General features: G+C 41.4%; 1 protein-coding gene across 1 annotated transcript in view; it reads left to right on the forward strand.

The window, feature by feature from the left end:
• The window catches only part of KCNH8 (potassium voltage-gated channel subfamily H member 8), a 155515-nt gene that overhangs the window by 127191 nt on the left and 17995 nt on the right, over window positions 1-10329 (forward strand). The gene's annotated exons all lie outside the window — the stretch shown is intronic.

Below are 10329 nucleotides of genomic sequence, written 5' to 3' on the forward strand. Positions count from 1 at the left end.
CTCTATGCTTCTCTATAAATTATTCATTTGGTGTGGGTTTTGTCCTTGTGTGCTTATATTTTCAAATATTTGCTAGTCCTGCTAAACCTTAATCCAAAGTAACATTAAACCATTTCTATTTTACATCCTAAGTAAGAGTTAATTCCACTGCAATTTAATATAGTTTAGAGAGTTGTTTCAGTTTTTAATACAGGAAAATGTTGCCAACGTACATACACAAGGGAGAATTGCAATTTATGATGGCTCTTAAGGTGAACTGAACTATACAAGCCCTAAAAGACCAAGAGTCTGTTGAGAGTTCTCCACACATGATCATTAATGGTCTTATTTTCAGAGCTATTTTCAGAACTACAACAGTGAATAAAAACCACTAGGCAGAGAAAAGCCATGCATCAAAAGTGCAAGAGTTGTATGCATGCCTTTTATTTTTCATCTAATGAAACTAAACACTGCAATCCCTAGATCTTTGAGATTTCTTCCTAGCGCCCAAGGAATAATACCACCATTTTTCTAATACACTAGAACCTGTCAATTCATGCCGTGAAATATTTGGAACGCTCCTATCTGCACATTCTATAAACTCTGTGCTTTCTTCACATTGTGCTTTTTTGGGGAGAAAAACTTGGTACAGTTTTCCCCACCCTACCCCACATAGTCCTTAATATAGTGAACATCTCAGTGTTGGCTCTGAGAACAATGTGTCTTTCTGCTACTGTGGCTTTATTCCTTGCCTCTTTGGTAAATCTCAAACAGCAAGATTGTGTGGGAGGGGCAGATGTCATGATTTCATGACTACCTCCAATGCCAGTGCCATCCACCCCCATGGAATTGTGACACTGGCATAGAAAGTAATTGCTCTTCCCCACAAGACACCACTTAGGCTCAGAGGCAGAGCTAGCTGCTCCAGCACCCAGAGCAGCACACATGCTGTGCACCCGGGCGGCAGGGCTAGCCACCCGCAGGGGCAGGGTGAGCGTCCCAGCGGATGCTGCCCCCGGCAAGCATCCCAGGGGGGGCGGGGTGGTGATGTCACCCCCTCAGGGATGACACCCGGGGCGAGCCGCACCCACCACACACCCCTTCCTCCGCCAGTGCTTAGGCTGCAATCCTAATTCCACTTACCTGGGAGTAAGCCCCATTGAATTCAATACAGCATAACCCTAATCATGAGTAATCAGAAATTAGTCACTAACTTGCATAAGTAAGTAACGACGACCTAGCTCACAGATTTGTTGCAAGGCCAAGGTGTCCTGATACGAGAGCAAAGTTATCGGAGCTATCTATGCTGAACTTTAATTAGATTTTTGTGAAGTTTCCTGTTGTTTAGGTTCCTCTCAGGCATTTGTAGCTGAGAACGTATTTGCATAAACTAATTGGCTAGATCAGCACCTGTGGGATGCTTCGCATGTTACACTTTTAACAGGGGACACATTAAAGACCTCTGTTCGGCACCTGCTAAACCGAAAGCCAGTAACAGATTTCCGTAGTATGTTTTCATGGTATATAGGAGCTGAGGAAAATATGTGTGCGCTGCAAACACACCTGTATATGCTGCAGACATCTTGGTTTAGGAGGTACACAATGTGTGCCCATGAAAACTGTGGTGTGTGAAGCAACACAAAGTGACTATACATCAATATGGTTTGCTGAGATTGAGCTGAAATTTCTCAGAAGACATGGTTCAGGAGATGCTCTTAATTCAACCCCACCTCCTGTTTATTACATACACACTTGAAATTTCCCCAGAATATCTTCACCATTTCTTTATGGCGAATGCCATTTTCCAATCCTGCTCCAATGACCTGGAATGATACTAAATCTGGGGCATCATGAATGATTCAGATAATTGTTGTTGCTGCTACTTGCCGTGATAGCCCCCTAAAAAAAAAAAAAAAAAAGATTTAGGGGGGAAAGAAGGATGCTGGGCTGCTACTACTGCTTCTGATGAGTCCAACCCCTGTGAAATTGTTAGATACATTTTCCTCCCCTTGGAGAAATTTGATGAAAGCTGTCTCTTCCAAAAAATAATAATATATAGGGTGGAGAAGTTGCACACAGCTCTCAAGACCAAGCATTGCTGCTGGTTCCTGAGAGGCTCGGGGAGTTTGGCGCAGTGCAGGAATGGTGGCAGGAATGGAGGATTGGCTCTGCCACTGTGCTCACACCATGCTGAGAGCTCTGCCCTTCAACCCTCTAAAGAACCAGCATTGATGCTCAACCTTGGAAGGGTAGATAAGCAACCCCATTGACCTCTACTGGTTCATATATGGTGCATCCAGGAGCAGACATGCCCCGGTGGAAGTTCCCAGCATATATAATAGGAAATGACAAGTGAGGACAACTGGTTATTTTTTAAAGGGGCTAAATAAACTGTTTCCTCTTATTTGCAGTTGGATGAATGGGGAGGACAGTGTCCAAAGTCCGTTTTGGGGGCCTAATTCAGCCCGCCGGTCGATTTAATCCGGCCCCTATGGCAGTATATGTTCTGGGGTAAAATCCTAAAAAAAATCTCAGCAACTTTGGTCGGCCCTCACGCATGTTCACTTCATCAGATCTGGCCCTCTTTGAAAAAAGTTTGGTCACCCTTGGTGTAATGGCGCAAGAACCCTAAGAATTGGAAATCCACCTATGATTGCTTCAATATTTAATAAAACTAGAACAATCTGTCTATCTAGTGTTCTGCAATACGCAGTAGAGTTCTAATGGATAGTCAACATAGTCTTTCTGGTTCTTCTCTACTCCTAAATCTAACTCTTAATACTACTTCCTTAGTATGCATACAAAAAGAACAGTCATGTGCACAACAGCAGAGACAATTGCTACCCTATGTATTATAAATATTATTGCAAGAGAAGAACTCATGCAGTCTATTTTTACTTATTTAGTAATAAACTTAATTGAACTGAGTAGACATGTATAGGATTGCACTCTAAATTGTATACATTGCAGAATTCAATGTTAAATTGATTTGCAAAACTCCCCAAAGAAGGCAATTTTGCTGCATTTTCTCCAAATATTTTCCACCAGTTTGCACCCTGGAGCAAGTGCTTTGAATCCATTTTGAAGGGGGATGTCTCAGAAGATATAGGCAGTTTCACAGAGAGGAGTGTGGTCCTCTTTCCTGGTGACTTTCTTGTTTGATCCAAAAGGCAAAGCACCACCCTCATTGGCACGTCTTGTTGCACTTTTTTTCTTTTCTTTTCATATGCTAGTGCAATGTAAGAAAACTATCCAGCTTTTTCTGCTTCCTAGGACTCCACTCCAGGAACCTTAAATCATAGAATGGCCTTGCATGAACTTTATTATTTCCTCCTGTTTCTTTTGATCAACCTCTACTCGCATGAAAGACAAAAATGAGTGCTGCCAGATGCACTTGGTTATATTTGTTGAGATTTCATGAGTAAGCAAAATGTGAGAACTCCTGATCAGCAGTACAGGGCACGTTAACTTTCAAGCAGATACTGACTAGAGTGTATGAAGAATATTCTGTGGCACCGATTAACTAATGAGTACTTGGAAAAAAGCCATCTCATTAATGGTCGTCACATTTAATCACCAATCTTATGGCTCGGAGTTTTTATGACAGCCCTCAAAATAGATTAGATTATTTAGCAATTGTTCACCACGTACATATAATATCTAGTTGTGTACATAATTATTCACTGGATATGTATAATACCTATAAGCTATTTATGGTGGTTTTCCTCATTAAGAATTGATCTTTTCTTCTCCAGTGTTTTGGTCCAACATAGGTAATCTTTCATTTACATGAAAAATAAGAGAATTTTGGCTAATTCACATACAGTAATCGTGTTGGGGCTTGAGCTTCTTTTTATTTCATTCCCCCCCCCCCCCAATCCAAAAGGAGATCTTTGTAGTTTTTGTGATATGGAGATTATCTCGCTCCATGGAAAATAAGCAGATATGTGCTGTGCAATCCAGTACCTCAGAAGTAAGCCCCATTGAGTTCAATGGAACTTACTCCAGGTAAGTGAGAAAGGGATTGCAAACTAATAAAATTTCAGAGGACTATGCATGTTAACACTGAAAATCTGAAATCTGTTGAATGTTGACAGTTACATAAAGTATTTGTTACCACGTACTGGTGAACGAGCAGTAAGTTAGATGTCTTTTTGGGGAAACTCAGCTGAGATTGCAAGCATTCTCTTGTGAGTGTGCTGGTTTAGATAGATAGATTTTAATATGCCTAGAAAGGTAAGAAAAGATGGAAAATAACAGAGAGATTATTTGGTATCAGCCTCTTGGGGAAGAGTAACAAAAATGGCAACATGAATTGAATGCTTCAAGGGACCCTGATGACGCTGGCAGAAACATCAATGCCCAAGTGGCTGGCAGTGTTATCTGAAGCTGGTGAGGTGTGTACCTATAGTCTAGCACTGTTATTGTGCTTTTTTCCCCTGTGGGTTATTGGGATAGTTCAAGAATGCAAAAAAGAACATCTCTTTCTCTCAGTTGCATGCACAAACAAGCTTCTATATCATTCCTTTAAACTAAGCCTGTATGTGCTTTGCCAACACAATGCTTTCTTTTATTTTGTTTTTATATAGCAATTGCCTTTATTAAAGCTTCCATTGGTGCTTCTCTGTCATTTGCAGATTGCTTAAATGCAGTTACATGACAGCTTAGGAAACCTTGTTAACATCCACCCTGCATTCTTTACATGGATTGCTGGTAGAGTGGCAAATTGATTTAACACTAACATTATTGGTTTCTGTATTTCCTGAATGGCATACATCCTAGTTACATTTGAGAGCTGCACCTGGAATTTTATTCTGGGAGTGACCTGTGCCACCCACTGTTTGGATATGTCACTTTGATACCTTTGTGCTGGTTGTTGGTCAGGCCTTTGTTGTGGCAAGACCATTCATTCTCCATTGCAAGTGTTTGGATGCAATGCAGCTGTAGTAAGGCTGATGGGGATGACACAGAACCTCCGAACTCCCAAGACCATCTTTCTGACCTTTCCTCAGATGCTAGATCAGGGTCTCCCAAACTTGGGTCTCCATCTCGTCCTGCTAGCTAGGGATGATGGGAGTTGTAGTCCAGAAACAGTTGGAGACCGAAGTTTGCGAAACTCTGTTCTAGACTGATATTCTCAGGGTTGCTGACCTAACTTCCTACTTCCTGTTCCCCGATCCCACCTTTCAATTGTCTCTCTCAACCCTGATTGAAATGGATCCAGAAAATCAGTTTCTTCCAAAAGCGCCTGGATCTAGTCTGCGACCCCTCGCTCCAGAACCTTGGTCAGGAAAGGAAGATTAGCAACTGGCCGGTAGATAGTTAGGTTTTCCAAATCCAGGGAAGGTTTCTTAAGGAGCGGTTTTACCACTGCCTCCTTCAAACAGCCAGGGACCACCCCATCTCATAAAGAGGCATTGATCACCTCCTTGGCCCAGCCTAAATTCAACTTCTGTTGATGGATATAAGTTCCAAATGCTGTCATTCTCTCCAGTAATTAATCTTTGCTACTCCTTTAGCCAGTGAGAAAAGAATTCAGATAAAATAGTTACATCTTCTACATCAGGGGCCAGCAAACTTTTTCAGCAGGGAGCCGGTCCACTGTCCCTCAGAATCTGTGGGGGGCCGGACTATATTTTTTGAGGATGGAATGAACGAATTCCTATGCCCCACAAATAACCCAGAGATGCATTTTAAATAAGAGCACACATTCTACTCATGTAAAAACATGCTGATTCCCCCCAGACTGTCCACGGGCCAGATTTAGAAGGTGATTGGGCCGGATTCAGTCCCTGGGCCTTAGTTTGCCTACCCATGTTCTACATACTTTGGGGGAGGGATCCATTATTTGTCCACTTTACCACAACTTTTCTTCCCTTCCTATTTGGTCCTTCAGAGATGTAGCCTTTGGAGAAATGAACACAGGCCACCCATTGGGTGATACTATACTGTACTAGAAACCTCCCTTCCCATGTGTCAGGCTATACCAACATGCATACCCTACCTCTGCATCGAACCCACTGCAGTACATTCAGCCATTGTGAGGGAATGGAGACAACTCACTTTGCTGCACCCAAGAGTTCTTGGATCACTCTCCTCTTATGTAGTCCTGCTCCCAGCAGTGAGGACCTGCTAAGAAGCAGACATGGAGAAGGTTAGGAACAACCCCATTCCTTGTGAATCGTTGGCTTCATAGCTGTGGATGTGGCACAATAGAAGAGGGTAAGATTCTTATATATTTAAGTACCAAACTGGAAGGAGTAGAGATGGCACGGATAGAGTATTTGCGATGAGATCTTACTGCAAAAGAAAAGTTAAAGTAAGTTTAAGCCTATGGCAAGATTTGAAGTAGCTTTTGAGAGAGCTCATTGTTGGCTCTTTCTGGTTTTGCCGTGGGACAAGATAGCACAACCATGAACTCATTTGCTAAATGACGCCAAGTGAGATTACTACTGTGCCCCCAGAAACAGAATGATAACACCTTTCCCCTGTAGCCGCAGTGAGATTTGATTCATCTCTTAACACCAAGCGTTGTAGCAGCCTGAGTCACTCAGAGGTCTTCTGTGCATTCCACAAACTTTAATGAAGTCCCAAAGGAAGATGAAAACCTCTGAGGGAAGCATGACTTCTCTCCTTTTGGTTCAGTGACGTACTATCAATATGTGTCACATCGAGGAGAGAAAGATGGCTTGCTTGAATATGTAGAGATCTGTCACTGCAGACAGGATGTATAATTAGCATGAATGCTTTTCCTACAAAGCACTAAAAATAGCACTCATGTGTTCCATCCTGCCCAGCACTGACAAAACCAAATATTTACAAATTGAAAATAATAAGTATTATATAGCCAAGAGGAAAAGAAAGATCCTGGCTGTCTTTGAATGGTTCTCACATTGCATATACAATAATGTGTGCACAAATCTCATTGGTTGCAAGTCGGATTCTTTCACTTTGAAGATGTAGCTGTGTGACTGATGCTTGGTATAGGCTGAAATCCAGAACTCTGATGGGTCTTTCACTGTAGACTAGGACTAGGACTGGGTTGATTCTGGTTCTCTCGCGTTCTCATTTTTCCAATCTTAAATCCAGTTCTCCACATTTCTGCAGTATTTTTTTATATATATTTTTAATTGCCATGAAAATTCTTCAGCATTTTAGTGCTAATTTCTCCTAATAGACAGTTCTTTTTGTATGCAGTTTTGACTACTGTACACATTTTTTTTTTTGCAAGCAATTTGTCCTGATGCAAAACATTTTTGTAAGTTTTTTTTTTAACTAATAGCTTCCTTTTTATGCATAATTTGGAGAACTGCAAATCAAAATTTGGATAAGTGTGTAACTTAGCTAACCTACTGTTTAGTAGGTTTGCAAATTTTGTGCAGGACTCTTCCCCCCCATTACTTCCTTGTAATTATTTTATGCTCTCTAGGTTGGCTGGGCAGCAGAGGAGGGCGGAACATATCTGGCCAGCTTTTAAAACAGATGTTTGATACACATAAATAAAAAATGAAAGTGTTTTGTACTGTAATAGGAAGCTAAATTGCATTGCCTCCTAATTGTTGTTAAAGATATGCTACTAAATATGCTAGTTCAAGAGTTTGCAACGCTAGGCTTTGTGGTGACTGAAAGAGGGACAAAGCTCAACTATTAATTTTAGCTTTTAAACCATTTTGAACTCTCTCCCTCCTCATTCACCTCGCTTCCTAGGATTATTACATGAGGCATCAGATTATAAAGCTTAGCCAGAGGGTTACATGTTTGGACGAGGGGGGTGGAGATCCATAGTCCAGCAAAGCGGCTTATCTGTGTTTTTAAAATGTGGTGCAAGGAGGTTATAAAGCACTGAGCCAGGTAGCCTTTCGGCCAGAAAAACCATCTTAGGTTCAACAGGCATTTGTGTGTGAGAGTGAGGGGTGTGTGTGTTGAATCTAAACACAATTCTGTTCTGATCACAGTAGTCCTGGAAGACTCAAAAGGAGGAGTTGCAGTCCTAAGCACAAGTTTTACAACAAAAATCATGGGATTATAAAACCAAAGGGCATGAGGGCAAGCTTGTAATCAGCCACTTGCCTGGTTGCCTATAGCAAGTTACAAATGACTCAGAAGTCCAAGAGAATCCCATCTGCACTGTAGTTTTTAGTTTGAAAGAGCTAATAACTTTGTCTTTGTGACAAAGCAGCTTTATCTACATCGCAGTCTGTTAAACAGTCATTTGCTTTCCCCTTTTCTACTTTTTTTTTAAAACTGTGAATTTCATAAGTTTGTCTTTAAACGCAAACAGAATCAAATTTCTCCCTCACCCAGTTTGCCCTGGTTCACACAAAACAGTAAACTGTGGTTAGCTGAAAACAAAAGTGAATGCTTCCAGTCTTCCTTGTTGCTGCACTGGAGGAGAAGAGGGGAAGGAGGAACCATGTGAACCCAAGACTCATTAACATAGCTATCAACTATGGTTTAGAATTACATCCAAACATAGCTATTATCTTTTAAATGCAGGGAGTGTAAAGTCATCAGTTACGGTAAGTCATAGACTTTTCCAGTGCTGTGCAACAGTTGATAGTATTGGGTTCTTTTCACTTGTGACAACTTGTATTGGTTGGTATATAAACTTGTATAGGTTGGTATATAAATTGTCCCAACTAACAGGAAGCCATACTTATTGACTGCTGCACTGGATTAGAAGCTCCAACACCCAGCTGCTATGAATCATTGATCTCTACCAATGGAGAGACAAGTAGTTACCAAAATGTCCCCATTCCCCCAATTAGTTAGCAGGACCATTGGTCAGGGATGGTGGGAACTGTAGTCCAAAAACAGCTGGGGACCCAAGTTTGGAAAGCACTGGTTTAAAGCATTTGGAATTTTGATATACAGTGGTACCTCGGGTTACATACGCTTCAGGTTACGTACGCTTCAGGTTACAGACTCCGCTAACCCAGAAATATTACCTCGCGTTAAGAACTTTGCTTCAGGATGAGAACAGAAATCGTGCAGCGGCGGTGCAGCGGCAGCAGGAGGCCCTATTAGCTAAAGTGGTGCTTCAGGTTAAGAACAGTTTCAGGTTAAGAAAAGACCTCAAGAACGAATTAAGTTCTTAACCCGAGGTACCACTGTATGTTTGGTTAGACCTGTATGTGATGTATTTTAGGGACACACTATGCAGTGCATGTAATGAAGGGCTAACACCATTTTTCTTTAAAGAAAAGTGCATACCCTCCAACATTTCTCCGGTGAAAATACATGTCCCATTCCATAATGATGATTTTACAATTTATACCCCACACATCTTATACTGGGTTGCCCCAGCCATTCTGGGCAGCTTCCAACACACATAAAAACATAATAAAACATTAAACATTTTTTTTAAAAAAACACTTCACGATACAGGATTGCCTTCAGATGGTTCGGGGTGGTGATGGTTCGGATAACTCCATACCTTCCAACATTTCTCCAATGAAAACAGGGACATCCTAAGGAAAAGTGGGACATTCTGGGATCAAATCAGAAACCGGGACAGCTTCTCTAAATCAGTGGCGTCCCTGGAAAATAGGGACACTTGGAGGGCCTAAAAGTGCATTAAAGTGCACTATGAATGGGAAACCAGAGGGAGATTGATTAAACCTGGTCTCACTGACTGCTTTTCAGCTCAGTTCTCTGCCCAAACTGCTCCCCCACTGCCCACAGAGTCCCAGATGCATGAATCAAGAGCTCAGCAGCAGGAAGTGCTGTGGAAAATTTGACTGGAAACAATGGCTAACAGGGAAAGCTTGGGACATTTCTGCCCGCTACTAAAAATTGCTTCTACCACAGCTGTAGTCTCTCTCTCTCTCTCTCTCTCTCTCTCTATATATATATATATATATATATACATACATACCCTGTTAGTGTAACAACCCTATGCAAAAATATGACATGGCTTCAATATACACATTTGTGTTTAACTTGCATATTCTACCACAGATGGTGCAATCCATTAAATGTATTCAGGATCTACCGCTGGACCATTTCCCACCAAAATTATTGGCACTGGACCCCCCCTTCTGCTGCAGCTTACTTTATACTGCAAAATTATTGACTTGACTGTGATGCCCAAACTACTGAGTGTTGCAACAGCTCTTTTTTAAATAGCCATGCCTGTTTGGAATCCAATTTTATTGCTTTGCTTTTAATCTTCACTAAACCATCTATATAAATGTCTGCTTTAGAACCAAACTAGACACGACGCAGGAGATATATTACTAGCATAGGCTTCATTTTGTTCCATTTCTACTTTTTTAGTTTTGTTACTATGCAAGCAGCTGCTTGGGGCTTCTAATTTGATCAGAGAGGCAGCCCTGGGAAGAGAGTGCT

Source organism: Podarcis muralis, chromosome 12 (genome assembly GCF_964188315.1).
Source record: "Podarcis muralis chromosome 12, rPodMur119.hap1.1, whole genome shotgun sequence".
Taxonomy (NCBI): domain Eukaryota; kingdom Metazoa; phylum Chordata; class Lepidosauria; order Squamata; family Lacertidae; genus Podarcis; species Podarcis muralis.